The sequence below is a fragment of the Nipponia nippon genome, unplaced genomic scaffold (genome assembly GCF_047370975.1).
Source record: "Nipponia nippon isolate SJK-2023a ecotype South Korea unplaced genomic scaffold, ASM4737097v1 scaffold_7, whole genome shotgun sequence".
NCBI classification, from domain to species: Eukaryota; Metazoa; Chordata; class Aves; order Pelecaniformes; family Threskiornithidae; genus Nipponia; species Nipponia nippon.
Genome location: NW_028262391.1, coordinates 5,611,721 through 5,628,789, shown reverse-complemented (window position 1 = coordinate 5,628,789; position 17,069 = coordinate 5,611,721). Strand labels below are relative to the sequence as shown.

The window sequence follows — 17,069 nt, the reverse complement described above, 5'->3', positions numbered from 1 at the left end:
CGGGGCGGAGATGGGCGGGGAGAAGGAGGAGGGAGCGTCCAATCGGAGCGCGGGGCTGGCGGGGGGGGCGGAGCCTCCGCGGGGCGGGGCGGGGCGGTGAGACTACCCAGGCGTTGGCGGCGGTGGGAGCACAGCCGCGGCGGAGCGCGGAGCGGCGGTTGCGGCAGCAGGAGCACGAGCACGAGTACTGGGGTGGTGAGTGCGCTCGTCCCTTCGCTGCTGGCGGTGCCGGGGGTGCCTGTGCTGGGCGGCGGCTCCGGTTTATCTCTTAAATTGAGCGAAGCTTTTCTATTGTTTCGTTCCGGCACGCGTCTCCGGGCGGCGGTAGCGGCTGAGCGGAGGAGCGCCTGTCTGCGCGGGGGCCGCCGGCACGAGCGGCGGCACGCCCCGGGCTCGCGCGGCGCGGGAAGGCGCCTCGGCGGCGTTCCGTTAGCGCCTGAGGGGAGGGAGGGGAGGCTGCGCCCGCCGTGCCGCCCGCTGCGGCGGGGAGAGGAGGCGTTTGGGAGTGGAGGGGCTTCCCCGCCGGTAGGAGAACTTCGGAGGTGAGGGGAAAAAAAAAAAAAGCAACCAAGCCCCGGCCTCCCGCAGGTGTTCAGCCACCCTTTGTCTCTCCGCCTGCCGGCAGCGGCGGGGAGGGGACCGCTCCCGCCTCCGAGGAGCCGAGGCGTCCTCAGCCCCGCTCACCCGCGGCTGCGCTTCAGCACCAGCACTCCGTTCTCAAGTTATAGCGGGGTAAGTGCTGCAGCAATAGTTCTTAAAAACCCGTCCGTGCCGAAGAAGGTGATGTCGTGAGGGTCTGTGTGGCTTTTCTGGTCGCTACCCACCCGGAGCTGTGCTTCTGGAAGCTGTTTTGGAGGGGCTTCTCTCGCGTACGGCACACTTGTTCTGTCAGCTGCTTCAGTGCCCTGCAGGCTGTACGTGTATGCGGAGCATTTTGTCTTTTGGCTATTAAAAAAATTAAGTAAACTTGTGTATTATTTGTCCAGGTAATTGCGTTATCGGAAAGCTTTAAGATTTGAAGTTTTAAATGATATTTAAAATTACTCAATTGTTGAAGTGCTAACTCACTTTTGCATTTGTATCCGTGTTTCTGATGCATCAGTATTAAAACTTGCTTTTTTAAAAAAATACCCTTCAGTATTACCTAATGTTAATAAGGCACATGAGCTCCAATGCGAGTGTGTGAATGAACAGCTAAAGTATTAAACTTGCCAGACATTGGCTGTAACTTCTTGCAGCAGTGAGATGGCAGAGTGGGAAGCCTTTGGTGTCTGCCTGTGGGGACAGATCGCGTGCACGTATCGGTGTATGTTACCGGTCCCCACTGCCTTCGTGTAGGTGAGCAAGAGCACTAGAGGGGAAAAAAAGGGGAAAAAGAAAAAAAAGGCACCTGGATTGTTATACTTTATTATGTGTACTGCATTTTCTCCTCCCCACACCACCTTGTTTTGCTTTAATCAGATCTATGTATGATCTCTCATGTATGAAATATTCCACACATCTTGGTATTAAAGGGCTACTTAAAACTTGCATACTGTGTATGAATTGTGTATTATTATTAACCTGCTATCTTTGATTCCTCAATTCTTGTCTCATCATTTTTGATGTGATCATTACTTTAGTCTGATGGAAAATGATGCTATTCTGCTTAGGTGAGAGATGTTTACCAAAATGTCATAGCATAGATTGAGCAAAGCTGCAGTCCTGCCAGTACTAACTTAAAATAGAATGTGCTATCCCCCTCTTCAATTTTGTGATACTCTTCCAGATTCTGTCTTTTTTTTAAGAAGTGAGGTCTTGGACCAGATTCATACTTTCCTATTTTTATGTCCACTGTATTTTTCAGGATTGTTGTGGTTTGGTTGAGTGTGATGAGGAAAAACTGTCAAGGAGGTGAGGGAGGGAGGAGGAATGGTTGTTGGCTTTTTCTTTAAGGTATGGATTGCCTACAGAATTACATAGGGCAACTTAAGAGGTAATGCAAGGTGAAGGCTTGTTAAGTTTACTGTTAAATGCAGTCGTGAATTCCAAAACTTATCTTCACAAGACTGTCCGTCTTATGCGTTCGCATTCTCAAGTTGAGTTTGAGATTGAGTTTGCGTTTTTAAGTTTGCTTTGACTTTGTCTCCCCATCCACCGTTTTCAGTGAATGATTTGTTGACACGTATGTGAAAGTATTCATGCAGTAGTCACTCATCTACTTTCATATTCATTGTTGAAACCACACAATATCTTGTGTGTCTGTTGGCCTACTGAACACCTTAGCTACAGCGCTGCTGGCTCAAGGTGATTCCAAAACTGGCCTGGGATTAATGCATCTCTGAGCTGCAAAGTGACTGGTGTGGTGTTTTTCTGTGCTCGTTCTTAAGACTTGGGTCTCTTGCTACCTCCTTTCGTATGGAAGAATGTGTATATGTTCATACATAGTCTAGCAGGGTTCTAGGAGCACGTGTCTGTGAACGCTACATCGTTGTGATAACTCTTGAAATTTATTCTGTAGATGTAAATGTCATGTTTATGTGTAGTTTAATTCAACTTCTAATCTTATGTATCACAAAATGTAGCAGTGGAGAGGAGTTAGTGCTGGTAGGAAATTTTTCTCAAAATATCAAATTTATTTTTCAGTTGCTCGTCAGCCAGGAAGACATATTTTTGGCATGGCTGAATACCTTTTAAAATAATTTCAGACAATCCATGTTCCATGTAGGCAATATGTCATTCTGTCTTTATAAAACACAGGCTGAATATGAATTAATATAGGGTACATCTGTCCTATACTCAGTCTTTAGGCTGTCTTCATCTTCATTACGCTGTGTGTTCAAAATAATGTTAAAAATTGGTGTGTAAACATGGCTTTAAAAATTAATGCCTGATTTTCTTTAAGTACACTTGCATATGTCTCATATGCTCAGTATGTCTGGTTACATGTCAGTATAATGGGCAGATGATAGGGAAAGACATTTATATAGTCAACTGTGATTAGTAATAACTTTGTATTTTTTCCTTAAATAGGTGAAAGGCCAGAGTAGTTAAATTTGGAAATATCTTTTAAAATTTTGGTGTTTAGTTAGTGTCTTTTGAGCACTGTTAGTCTTGTGAACTGGATGACAAGAGGTTAGCAGAACCTGGGGTGGAAATAACGTAACATGCATTCCTGCAGGAGGAAAGGAAATACTTTCTGAATCTTGAATGATTGACTTGACAGAACAACACTTTTTTTTTTTTTTTTAAATTTCTTTGTAAAATTGTGCTGGAGATAATGAAGCTATCCACTTCAAGACAAACGAACACACAAAAAAATCCCACAAGTAAATAATAAGGGTAAAGTTTTGGACTTATTTTCCTGCTGTACTTGGTATTTAAAGCAGTACAAAGTGTCAGGGATGTAAGTAAACTGCATCAATCACATTAGGGATATATATTTTTTATAGTGTAAATAGCTTAGTACAGTCATTAGAAAGATGTTTTGTGTTGGAGAAGGTCTATAACAACGCAGTACTCTGAGATTTCAAGTAGGATGAATGCCTGTGTGAAATCTCTTCAATTTCCTGAATTCACTGAAAGAATGCCATGTCATCTTTTTTCATTTTCGCTCACCAAAATTCTATTTCTAAAAAGGTAATTACATATTCTGCTAAACATAAATGTACATTAGATAATCTGTGCATCTGGCTAATAAGTGAAGCTACACTACATTGCATTATTTTAAACCGAAAAGCTTCAGTTTCTTTTTTTTCCTATTAGTCTTGTACACATGCATGCATTCTGCTTCTTGTTGATCCCTCAGCCCAGCCAAAATCGGAGGTATGTGTTGGAAGTCATCTGGCGACTCTGCATTTAAAAGCAGCGAACCCTCCTTGTAGTGTGGTCACTGCCTGGCTCCACTTGGCTGTGCAACAGTAGTGCTCTTTTCTGCCTGTTTGTGTTTTGAGTAGTTCTGAATAGCCTCTCGTTTGGTGGCCTTAATAAAGCATGTATGATAAAGAATTATTCTTGTGTGGCGTGATTAAAATATCGACTGCAAGGTCATGTTCTGCTTTGTTTAATATACTTCAAAGCTAATGATTATGAAAACTGCAGACTGTGGCTAATGTGATAAAAGCTGCATGAGTTACCCGCATCCTTTTTGGTCTTTTAGAATCACTGCAAAGCAGCTGTTGCTATGAGGGAAGAGAGAAAATTTCTTATTGATACAAGCTAATGAGTTAAATATGTGTCTGGCTTTTGGGTTAAACAAGATTTGACCTCCTGTGTTGTAAAGGGGTTTTGGTTTAGTTGAGTGTTTAAATATTATGATAATTCTTGAGAAATATTTTTTCAGACCTTGAGACTATTCTGTCAGGAAGAATCAATAATGACAAGTAATATTCCATCTAGAAGAAGGAAGTTAAATCATGTGGTTGTATTCAGTTTTAACCAAATAGCTAGCCTATTAATCGGAAGACATCTTTCCACTTATTTATGTACTTCAGCCCTGCAGTCTTTCACCATGATCATTACATCTAAATGAATAATTGCTCAATAAAGTAAACTATTTCTAATCTGCTGTGTATGCCTGACAATTTTAAACCCATGATGACTTGATGGGGCTAATGGACAATTGGCTGCTTCTGGAAAGATCAATTCTGTCAGAATTGAAACTGAAACTGTACCATGCCTGCAGTGGGATTCTTAAATATACAAAACCAAGCACTTTTTAGCTAGGAATGATCTCTCCAAACCTCTAAAGAACTTCAGTTCCTGTGCTCTTCTATATTTGCCTATTTTATCATCTGTGTTTCTGTATGCGCAGTGGGTTTGGGAAACTTCCTCATCTGAGAAGAGAGAACTATCGTTTCCTTTCTAACTTGTTTGAACAGCATATTTAAGGCTTTGTTTTGCTTTTGGAATTCTGACTGAATTCTGAGAATTTTGCTCAGACACCACAGGAAAGCAAACGCTCTAATTACCTTTGCAATAAGATAATATGCCCAAAGACTTGCTCACTAGCTGCGTTTTGCATCCGCTGCTTTTTAAACAGCGATGCCATTCCAGCCCTTCATTCTCCTCTACAAGTTTGGAGTCAGCTGGCGAACTTGGACGTCTACTTTTCAACACGATTTTTTTAAACTGACCTTGACGTGTCAAGTTAATGTTAGGAGCCTGAGTACTTTGCCAAAGACAGCCCGTCTGAACTCCTCACGATCACTTAGCCACTGGAGATTGCCTCCTTCCTTGACAGTATAGCAAAAAGTCTTTTCAGTAACTGTTTCTATGTCTGAGGTAACATTCGCTGCCCCAGTTTTTCCCATACATCTCAGTTATGTAAGTTGTAGTTAGAAAGAAAATAGGTTTAAACATTTAAGACATCTTTTTTAATTGGTACACTAAAACTGCCCTTTTCAAATGCTTTTCTTTCCACATTTAAATTAAAGCAGTTCTTGGAGCATTTAATGATTGTGTACTTCAGACCGCAATTTAGGTTCACTGAAGCAACTCATGTTTTCTTTCTTGGATAGCTTTTTTTCAAAAGAAAGCATTTGCTCTAGTTTCTAAACTATTTAAAGCTATTAATCAAAACCTAAGACAACATGAACAGCTTACTGTAATATCAGGTCTTCAACTTGAGATCCTATTGGAAAGGAAAGATGCCTAGGTCCCTACCCAAATTGCTGGAAGTATATGTAAAGCCCGTAGGTGAACGATGACCTTTTCATCTGCAAAGAGAAATATGAGAAGTGGGAGGAAGAAGAGAGGGAAGCCAGGTTATTTTTACTGTAAATATGTCAGTTTATCGACTTGTTAATTTCGGATTTATTCAAAAAAGCAGGAGGAGGAAACAGTAATGTCTGCCAAAAACAAAGTAATTAGTGGGAGTTGAAAGATGTCTAATGATTCTTACAAGTACTATAGAGGAATAAACTAGTCTCTTATTAAAGTGGATATGGACTTTTAAAACACTGTAGTAATTCTATTTTGTCTTTAAAAGCATGTGCACTTACATATGGTGAATAAAAACCTCTTTATTAAAGTAACATTGTTTATTCACAGTAATGTTACAGGCAGCAGGTGTTTTTTTATTAAAAAAAAAAAAGTAAAAAAACCAAAGCTGACTCCACACTTCTAAAATACAGGTTCAGATAATATTTGATAAAGCTGATGTTTGAGTTGAAGATGACAGAAGAGACTTTTAGTTTAATGCTTAATGTGCCTGCTACACCTCTGTGGTCTAGTGTGAAAAATAAGATCTTGTTTTATAACTGCATGCACTATGAACCATCTTTTTTTCCTTGTGAGTAGTCCAGTCACGGAATTAATGAACATATCTGTTCTCCCAGTTCTCTCTATCCAAAGAAACTACTAGTGGAGGTCTGCAAATTGAGGAGCTGGGAAGAAGAGGACAGCAGTGTCTGAGAATCTCTTAAGAGAAGTAAGGCAAGGTGTTGAAAAGAACAACCATCTAGCTTTTACTATGTAAACGTAAGGGATGCAGAGCTGAACCCTTTTAATTCAACACTGTTTTGATCTTTGGTTGCTATGATCTCATTTTCATCCTGCAGTAATGTTGACGTAAGTGTCACAGGATAGGGATTATGTGCTGTCCATAACTGATAGTAGTGAAAGTCTGGAAGGCGTGTTTTGCCTTTACCTTAGGTCATTCCTCTGCATCAGAATTGGGCCTTCTCTCTTCATCTGCTTGCCCGTTTTATCAGTCTCCCTCCATGCCCAGGCCTGTAGGGATCTCTCTCTGCACGCTCTAGCATTTCCTCTGCTATGCCCATGGTGCTCTCTGCTCCTGCAGTGTGTGCATACAAATCTTTGCTTCTTTTAATCTCCAGGGGGCATTGCCCACCTCCTTACTTCTGCCATCTGAAAATGCTGCTGCAAGGAAGCCGAACTGTGAGGAGTACTAGCTGTGGCTTTCTTTTTCGAGTAAGCAGGAGTAGTTTTATTACTGCCAGTTTGAGCAGAAAATAACAGTGGTCTGTGAAATATCCCACCCCCATGTGAACTTGTTCAAATGTGTTGGTTTTTTTAAAGATTTTTTTTTTTTAAGCCAGAGACAAGAGAATGGCTGATGAATAACTTCTTCCCATGTTTCCCCCTGCCCCTCATCTGACGAACTCAGGTGTGTAAAGAGCATCTCTAAATACCTATGGGGAATTCAGCAAGACATGAGGTAACATTCTTAGTAGAAGGATGATGCCTGCTAGGACTAAGCAGCCTGAAACAATGTTTGTGGTACTTTGTAGCTGTGGGTGTTCTTGTTCTTCCTGGGCACAGGTTCTGAAGTCTCACGTGCTGTGCATGCCTGAACTCAGTTCCTCAATTTACTGTCGCCTGTGCAGTTGCTGCATGCTGCAGCCATGCTTGTTCTCAGTTCCCTGTAGGAGAGTGCCTTTGATTAGTCCTCCCCAGCATCTCTGAGGCATAGAAAATGTCGTGGTAGCACAAAAACCCATGTGGATTTTAGAGCTTTTGGAGTCTCCACTTGCACAGAAGCTACTTGGCGTCATCTGTAGCTGGCAGTTTCCATCTGCTCTTCCTACCCTGCATGTGTTGAAATACTAAAGAAAACAGATATTAGATCTACGAGGAGATACTGAGAAAAACAAATATCAGAAAAACAAGCAAGCAGAAATGTCTAATTACGGGGGATATGGAGCTGCAGGGTGTATAGAGAAGATATCCATGAAAGTGAGTAAGAAACAAATTGACTGTAAGTAGATTTATTTTGAGGGGATGATATGCATGAAGCAAAAAAAAAATGCCATTGGTAATTTTTCATATACGAGTGTGAGGGAGGAAAATGCACATACAATATCAAAACACAGTGCACTTGTGAATTTGACATAACGGATACCAGGTCTTCATATATGAAGTGACAGCAAAATACCCTTTAGCCTCAAGAGGACAAGCTTCCATTCAGTCACAATGAAGATAAACTCTTGAAGTGATGGAAGCATATTGCTCAAGAACACCACTAGCCTATCTTGTATTTGGAAGGAGAGGAAAGCAGCATAGATTCAGATCTGCATATAAGAATTGTTACAAGGAGCTAGGTCTAATAGCGTGTCATCTCTTTACCTGTAGTGAAAGCCTTTTGGAGGCAGATGTATGATATGTGTTCCCACTCTTTGTCATTCCAGGATTGGTAGAGACTAATGGAATTAATATTCACCATCCTTTCCTAATCCTTATCTATGTAACTATCCTATCTTTGAGTTATTACTTAATTCCTTAAGAATTGTAGGGCTTTAGAAGAATCCCAGAAATATTGCTGAAGCAGCAAAAGAGCAAGGACAAAATTAAATTTTTGCTTTCAAAGGCTCTAGGATTGTCCTGGGAGCTCAGAGAAGGTAACACCAATGGGTAGGATAGTTCTAAAGGAAGAAGGAAAAAAAATTTGGGTTTAGATCCTTTGGTAGCGGCAAGTCATTTAATCTATACTTAACCTGCGTTTCTCCAATATAAAATGAAAACAGACTCTTTCTACTCATATAATAAAATCCAGTAATGAGTGTGAGGCATCTGGGTATTAGTTCGTTAAAAGGTAAATGTCTATTTGAACGTGATGAATGCTTTTAACAACCTTAATGTATTGTATATAAGCCGTGTAAGCAACTAGGTGGTCGTATATAATTCATCGGGCACGGTGGTCTCTGCTGTCCTAGAGCAGCTTGGTATAGATTTTTAGAGAGATTAGATCATTCATATTACTTTAAGGATAAGTGGTAACATTTATCATAGACTTCTGATTTTTATTTTTTAAATCTTTCAATACAGTGATCGAATAACACTTTGAAAGCTAACAATTGCAAATCCTAGACATTGTTTGAATTGTAGAGGTGTTTTGCACTGTCCTGACCAAAGTAACAAATCTCATCAATAGACTTACACAACACATAAATGTTATGTACGTTCAAGGAGGCCGTTAGAATACAGCGTTCATTTAGAAAATATTTGACATAATAACGTATCATTCACTCATAGAAAAATTCAGTGTTGAGTTGAATTTCAGTCAAGGCTGTGAAAATACTTAATATGCTTTTGAAACAAGAAATTGTGCTGAAGTCTTGCAAGGTTGTGCATATGACAGGAAACAGCGTATTAACATGAAATTTCCGTCTTTTTTCGTGTTTAAATGGAGTAGATCTGAAGTCAGTTCATTCAACAAAACAGCAATTGGGAACTACTTTACAGAGCTCACTTGAAGCAATGTGCTCTTGCTAGTTCACTCTAAATATGGATTATGGAGCTTCCTGAAGATTTTTTCGTATTTAAATTACCACTAGTTTTATTTTCTTACATTTTACCTGGTTGACTAGAGAAATAAAATTTTTCTGACTGTCTTCTGGCTTATACAAAATATACTTAATTAAGACATACTATACTTTCTCCCCAGAGTCAAAGTATAATGTTCAGCTGGCCGACTTGCATGAATAATCCATCACCGTGAATCATTAATTTAGAAGACAAGCTATGGTAATTGATGTCTTTATGCAAGCTATGGAAATGCTTAGGGAAATCACTTATTTTTCTTGTCGGTACATTTTTTAATTTGTTTTAGAATATTTCCAGGCCTGAGTAGTATTGGGCTGTAGCCTCTGAAACAGATTCACCTGAAATTAACTGCATTTGTGGGAATGTGATCTTTTTCTTGTTTTTGAGTAAAAATCTGAATATTTTCATTCTGAAAAAAATCTGAATGTGATCTTGTTTTTGAGTGAAAATCTGAATATTTTCATTCTGAAAAATTATTAAAATCATAAGACTTCAGGCTCATTTTGTGTGCATATACTGGATGAACCCCTGTTTCAGTTTTGGAAGGTTCTAGTAAAAAGGCCTGGCATAGATATATTAGCAGTAGCCTTTGTGACAAAAGTGTCTTTCAAAAGTCATGACATTATTATATCTGGTGATGGAAACGGGGATTGCAAGCACTAATACATACTGTGTAAGTTGGTATTTAGACCTTCCTATATTCTGATATGTTGGAAGTGATTACCTGATGAGTTGATAGCATGTTTCTGTATCAAACTAAGCATATCAAAGGCTGGTGATATGTGTAGTGTGTTGGAAGACTTACACTTGAAGATAATTTAGCACACAATTCATAAAGTTTGCTTATATGCTAAATTATGCTGTAGCCATCATGTCTGTATGGCAAGAAAAGTTACCAATTTTCTTTCCTTTGTAGGAATTGCTTCACTTTCACTCATAATTGAAATATTAGGGTTTGCTAGTCTACAGGGATACATACCAATTTGTGATTATTTTGTCTGTCTTCAAAACAAGAAAGATGCAGCTAGGTCAGTATTTGGATGGAAGCCGACAGATTGGTGGTATTTCAGTAGCAGTTCAGAAGCAGAATATCAATAACCTGTAACAAAGGCATCAGGTTGCTGAGGTAAAAACACCAAGCGGCAATGGTTTTTGTATTATTACAGATCCAGGTAGTTTAGCATTTGTTCTTTTATTGCTGGTCTCTTATATTTGAGAATAAAATGTCTGTTCTATCTCTAAATTCCTCCTGTATCAGCACCAAAGATGTTTGTCTTTAGTTTGAGTCTTTCAACTTTGTACATTGTATTGCAGTTGCAGAAGGGTTACGTACTCCTCAAATAGGCTTTACATTTTTTATTAAATAAGAAGAATTTTATGAACCTATGAAAGGTTTTTAATGCGTGCACGCAGATTTCATATATGTAAAATATGATAGAATTAGTCTTTCAATTTACTTTAATGGGTCTTGGACTGTAAGTACATAGTACTGTGATGTTTTCTATTCCATAGAGGAAACTTCATAAATACTTCTCGTGTGTTCGGTAACTGACCATTTCTACATATAGTCTTTAAGGTGTAACAATTCTGAAAACAAGCAGGCATACTTTTTTTTGTGGTGTTTTTTTGGTTTGTTTGGTTTTTTTTACCCTGGAATATTTACCTCCCATTTAGGCACCAAAATAGATGCTTGTTATCTCATGTGCTTGGCTCCTCCTGTTTATTCTCAGCTGAGCCCTTGTGTGCTACACTCTCAGAAATGCAGCCCTGAATTTGGACATTATATATAGGAACAAATGAGAACATATTCACAATAAACTGGCATTTGAGCTAAATTCAAGTAGGCTTTGCCATTTTTGTTCAATTTCATAAGGTATAGAGAAGTATCATATTGCTGATAGCTTCAGTTATTGAAAAATGTTAATGAAAACTTCTATAAAGTGAGATAAATCATGTTTATTAATGCTTCCTGTGGACATACAGTGACTTGGCCCTGGGATGTTAAAGGCATAATTGGGTTGTGTAATTAACTATTTTCCCCTCTATGGATTGAGTGGCTATGCACACAAAACTTTCTGAGTAGCTCCTAAATATTTTTGTAATATCAGTTCAAGTCAAGGGAAAAAATTTGTAATTTTTCACACCTTTTAAATAAAAGCAAAGACGCACAGTGAACAGAACTTGGTTCCTAATGGGGTTTATATGCCAGCCATAAAACTCACAAAACAGTGACTACTTCTGTGTTTCCATACCTGACGCAGAACAGAGATTTGAACCTTACTTGCCTGCTTTGCCAAAGAATTCCAAAATCTTTGAACCAAAAGAGTTTTTGAGCTGAACCTTTCTTGATTTTCCCTTTACAGTTGTTTCATTTTGCAGAGAACGTAGATTGGGAGTAGGTTGATGTAGTCTTTTTCTCTTGCTTTCCCTCTCATGCATCTTCCACATGCAATCACTACTCGTCAGGTAGATAAAAGTCCTTTTCAGCACTGTCTTTCAGTGTTTGATGTACACAGTGTTATGATTCTTAAAATGGGGCCATAGAACGTATATGGGTGGGGATGTACATGTGTATGTATAGATGTATGTATACGTATCTTTTTCAGAACATGGAAGATGGAGAAAACGTATGCTGTATGTGAGGAACTTCGAAACTCACTCCTCTAGTTCATCAGCTTTCCCAAGTACAGTCAACTGTCTCTTGACTCCTGACGTGCTTGTCTAACCTTCTTAAAGGGATCTAGTGGAGATGGGTAGATCTAGAGACCTCCCCAGGCAACCGATTCCAGAGCTTCATTGTCTTTGCCAGAAAAATGCTATCGCTGAAGTCCAGCCTGACATCATGTTACTACAGTTTGAGTGGGCTCGTGTCCCATCCACTAGGCGCACAGAATCAAATAGTATTTTAATTCCTTTTTTTTTCCTTCTCCCTCCATGATTGATATCAAAGATACAGACTGGAATAAAACATCCCAAACTGGCCAAATATGAGCTTTTAAATCCACATTGCTTTCATACTTGGCTACCTCAACTGGCATCATCATCAGTCCAATTAAAAAATAAGCGCCTGCCTTAAAGAATTCATAGCTAGACTGGCATCACAGTCAAGCTTAGGAGAAGATTACTTAGACATATAAAGTACTTCTGGTTTTTGAAAGGCACTGCTTGAGAATATAAGCTTTTATTTCACAGTAACCAGCTGGACCCCTTTGACAATTCATTAGCAATATCATAAACTGAATACACAGAGACATCCACAGTTTGATCAGGACACCACAGGGAAAAATTTCTAGTATGCATTCCTGGATAAAGTAATCTCAGCAGTTGTTAGAGGGAGTGGTGAGTTGCCAATGTCAACTAGCAGGTTGCAGTTCCCTTCCTGAAACAATTCAGCAAAAAGACAGTGGAGAAACCTATGAAAATCTGAACAACTTGAGGACTTTGAGGTAGTTAGTGCTCTAATTTTGTCATGTCATGGTCTGACTCTTTCTGTATAAACAGGTTAAACTAGCAGAACCTTTAAAACAATTACAAGGAAATGTTTGTTTAATAAAGCCACAGTAAAGATTTTTTTTCCTAATGCAGACTCACTGAATGGGAGTGTAAGCAGTGTTGGAGGTTAGGGATCAGCTGTGGCTGTTCAGGCTTGTAATTACAGCTGTGGTAAGTGTGTTTTCAAGTCTTGCTGTACTGAGAGTTTTCTTAATCCTTTTGTTGCCCCTCCTAGCACATTGTAGCAATTCCTGAAACCCCGTGAATCATGGGAAAACAAATGTTAGGCTATTAATTTCTGGCTATAAAGAGCCATAAATTTCAGTCTTACCTAGGCAAGTGCGTGGTCACGTTTGACATCATCATTACTGTATTTAGTAGCCACAGTAAGCATGCAAATATTACAACTCTCTATGCAGTGAAGACTGGATTGTTTAAAGTCTAGATTTTTAACTTAGCGTTGGGGAAAAAATGTGTAGTGGACTTTTATTCCATTATTATTAATAGGCTCGGTTACTGCAGACTTTGGGAGCTAGAAAAGACAATGTGTCCTGTTTAAGGTTTGATGTTTGCTGCAATTGGCTTCCCTGTATTTTTATGAAAACAAGCACGAAGCTGATGTCTCAGCTGATTACCGTTTGCTCTGTAAGCTGTGCAGAAATCCATGCCATTGAATGGCAAAGAGGATTGGACACTTGATACAGTTGATCTACTTTCACCTGTACACCAGCAGTTTACTGCTTAAAACAACAAATCTTTGATCATTGTTCTTCACTTAGAGCCTTTATCTTCTGCCTTAGATGACTTTGAACAAAGAAGAAATAAACTTTAAAAGAACTCTAGGTGGATAATTTCATACTGTAAGTAATATTACCCCTTTAAATTCTACCACCATGCCTGCTTTTCTCCCTCTAAGAGGTGGGCTAGCCGTAATTTTAAAGAGTATCTCATGTATCACAGTAATAAACTTCATCTGATGATGAGACAGAGGTGGCTGAGATATACAGGCTAGTTTCCACAAGGTGTACAGTTGATCTCTGTGTGCTTCAAGGATTAACAGGTTCTTTGTGTGGTTAGAGATGAGCTTTTGCCCATTTACACATTGGGGTGTATTTGGATCCAGTAGAATAACTGTTCTGTGGTGAATAACTAAAACAATGTGCATGCTTTGGGCAACGCTTTGCATACAGCTGCACCGACTCCAGGAGGTCTGTATGAGGCAACGCATTCTGGTTAGTTGTTGGCCAGAGAGTTTGCTGCTGAGATATATTGATTGAAAATTAAAATATCTTTTCTGCTGTGGCTGTGTTAATGGAACTGGTTGGCACAAGCTGGGTCTAAATTCCTTGCTTTGAGGTACAGCTGTCTACCTTACCTATTTAAAACTTAATTTAGACATAACAATCAGATAACTTGTGGAGAGCTTGAAAATTGGGATCTTATACACAGGCACAAGAATTCAGGTTAGCCTATTTAGTTTTCAAAGCCACGCTAATTAAAAAGATTAACCTAATTTCTAATAAGTGTGCATATTACTCACGTAAAATATTAGACGCGCGTGCATCATAGCATATAATACAAGAAATGGGAGTAGTATTACAGTCTCTCTAACGAAAGGTAGAATTGATATTAACTTGCCATAGGAAATCCTAGAGGAAACACCTAAGACTTGCTGGAAAACAGGTAGTCTATTTTTGGGAGGGGGAGAAAATGAGGTTTCAACCCTTATTTTTCATTCTGGATGTTGGAAATGACTTGATTACTTTCTGTAAGGTACTGGAGTTTTCGAATTATAAAAACCCATTTAAATGTCTTTAAAACAAAACAAAACAAAAACCAAAACAACAGCAACAAAAGAAACCCCAAACATTGTCTGTAAAACATACCATGAATGCGTTTCTGTAGCCACAGGGAGATTGTATAGAAGTGAGCCAGTGAACAACAGAAGTGGACTGTTTCTTTAGTGCTTCATGATTGCTCTTGTTCATGTGAATTGCTTTAGCATTTAGAATCAGATCTAACATGATACAAACTTCTCTGTGTGGGAGAATAAGCAAGATTAAGACAAATTCAGCTCCCTGCATGTGTTGTTTAAATGGCTCATCATCAAGAGGATACTTGGAACAGCATCAGTTCTCATAAACACAAACCAATGAGGCTTGAACAGTGATCCTCAGAAGTGCGCTTCAGGGCCAGATTCCACCTTCCAGGCGCAGCTTGAATACTGAACTCTAAACTGAGCTGGTTTGTCCATGGTGAGCCAAGAGGGATATATCAACAGCTATAGGTCTCCGAGGCCAGGGTAAACAAAACTACTAGAACAAAAATGGGAATATTTTCTTCTCCTCCCCCCCCCCCCCCCCCCCAAGTAAAATGAGTCTTGTTTTTTGCCTCTGACTGAAGAAGCTATATTTCTTTGCTTGCTGCATATCTTCTGTTGTGGGTAAGATACCTGCACAGCAGGGATTGGTTTTTTCCCCTCTGTCTTTCTGTTTCCAGCTTTCCCATTTATCCCTTGAAACTGCTGCTGTTCCAAATATTCTCTCTGTACAATTGCAGTAACACATGCAGGGTGCTGAATTTGCTTCTTGTCTTCATGCCCTGCCAGCTCACCCAGTTTGAACAGTTTGAGGCTACTACTGTTTCCTTTTTTTTTTTCCTTCAGCTGGTAAGTTCATGGATGCTTATGAAGAAGCAAGAGGGAGGAAGGACTTGAATGTAGAGAGAAAAAAATGAGGATTTTAGTGGCGATTCTGTCCACTATGCCACGCTAGCTGGTTTTTCCTCCTGTCCTGATACTACGTGAGTCGATCAGTTGCCTGTATCGGTGTCTGTAAGCAGGCAGATGCCCTTTTTTCTTTTTTCATGGAGATGAGAGACAAATGAAAATATTCGAAAATATATGAAAACTACTAGCAGAGCAGATAGCAATGATGCTGAAGCCTAAGAGGCAAGAATTGGGATTGGCCTTAGGGCAGGAGGAAGGAGAAGTTTAATTTTCTTCTTCATGTGGTCTTTCCATGCTTCTCACTCCTTTGGGAAGATCAGTGATCAGCATCCTTCACACCAAAAAGTAATTCTTATTGTATGCCTTGTTTGGAGTTTTCCACTGTGTGAAATAGAGAGTGAAAAATCCTGCTACTAGCTGCATTTTGCATCCAGATTATTCTGTAGTTTTTAGAAAAAGAGTCTTTGTTTTGCAACAGATGTTATGCTGTTATCTTAGATAAATATTTGAAGTGGTGAAGCTTACATAGTAGTGCTACATTTTTCTCTGTGTTACTGATTCTGATGAAATGTACTTGTTCATTGACTCCATTTTGCTGGTTCAGAAGTAAACACCCTCTGAGTGACTCTTCTTTCTTGTCCTTTTGCCTCTGAAGTTTTTGTGCAAGACCAGCTTTGCAGACTGTTTTCATTTTGATTTTTGTATCAGCTGTGGCTCTGTTGGTCAGGCTCAGCACACTTGCCAAAACAGCTCTTTCAACTGGTTTTAAAAACAGTCTTTCACAGGTCCTGTCCAGCTTCAGCTGCTGTGCCAGGACAGCTCTATTAGCTGGATGGTAATGGCCTGGCCACCTCTGCCAGCACAGTCCCCTGGCTGGCTCCAGAGCAGCTGCCAGCAGGGAAGGTGCCAGGGCTGCCGGGTGGCTGGGGGAGCTCTGCTGGCATGCTGCTGTGCTCCGGAGTTCGCGTGGGCCAGCCTGCAATACCGGTCTGTTGCTGGCTGTCAGGACTGCGGCTGTCATGACAGTCTGTCTGATAGATGCAGTTGCTTCTGAGAGTAATTGTAGCTGGCTGGAAGCTCACCAGTGGCTGTGGCGGTCTTGCATCTTCTGTACAGAAATGGACTGTGAAGCTGAGAAGCGTTAGAGAAACAATGTCTGTGCATTATAAATAACTATCCTTGTAATGATGAATTGCCATTTGTAATTAATCAGGGTATAATATCAACTTTTAATGTTAGGGTTAATTGTTATTTTTTTCCTAAAGCAATCTGTATATCTTATTACTGTACTGTAAGAAACTAATTCTGATCGAAGTAGCGTTAACATGAGTGAGTAATAACTCTCCTGGCAGTAGTGACACTACCTAAATGTAAATGGAGCCCACTGTTGATTGCAAGTCTGAAGCCTATATTGTTTTGTACGAAAGCAAGCGGGTTTGTATGTCGCACTTGCATTCAGTTTATGAAGTGATAGATTCCTTTTCTGAAATCCTAATACATTTTAATTAACTTTCTTCATCTTCTTGACATAGTTCTATCCATAGCCTGATCTTTTTTCTTCTGAAGGAAGCTGAACAATGTATTG

At 39.7% G+C, this 17,069-nt stretch overlaps 1 protein-coding gene across 3 annotated transcripts in view; it reads left to right on the top strand.

Annotated features, from left to right (window-relative positions):
• Positions 1 to 89: 89 nt before the first annotated feature.
• Positions 90 to 17,069, top strand: part of SERPINI1 (serpin family I member 1) — a 55,296-nt gene continuing 38,316 nt past the window's right edge. For 2 of the 3 annotated variants that reach the window (XM_087740576.1, XM_087740577.1), the window contains exon 1: positions 99 to 195. The gene's annotated coding sequence lies outside the window, so the exon portion shown is untranslated. Of the gene's footprint in view, positions 196 to 588; positions 733 to 17,069 lie in introns of all 3 variants that reach the window. The other variant, XM_087740578.1, reaches the window with a different exon arrangement.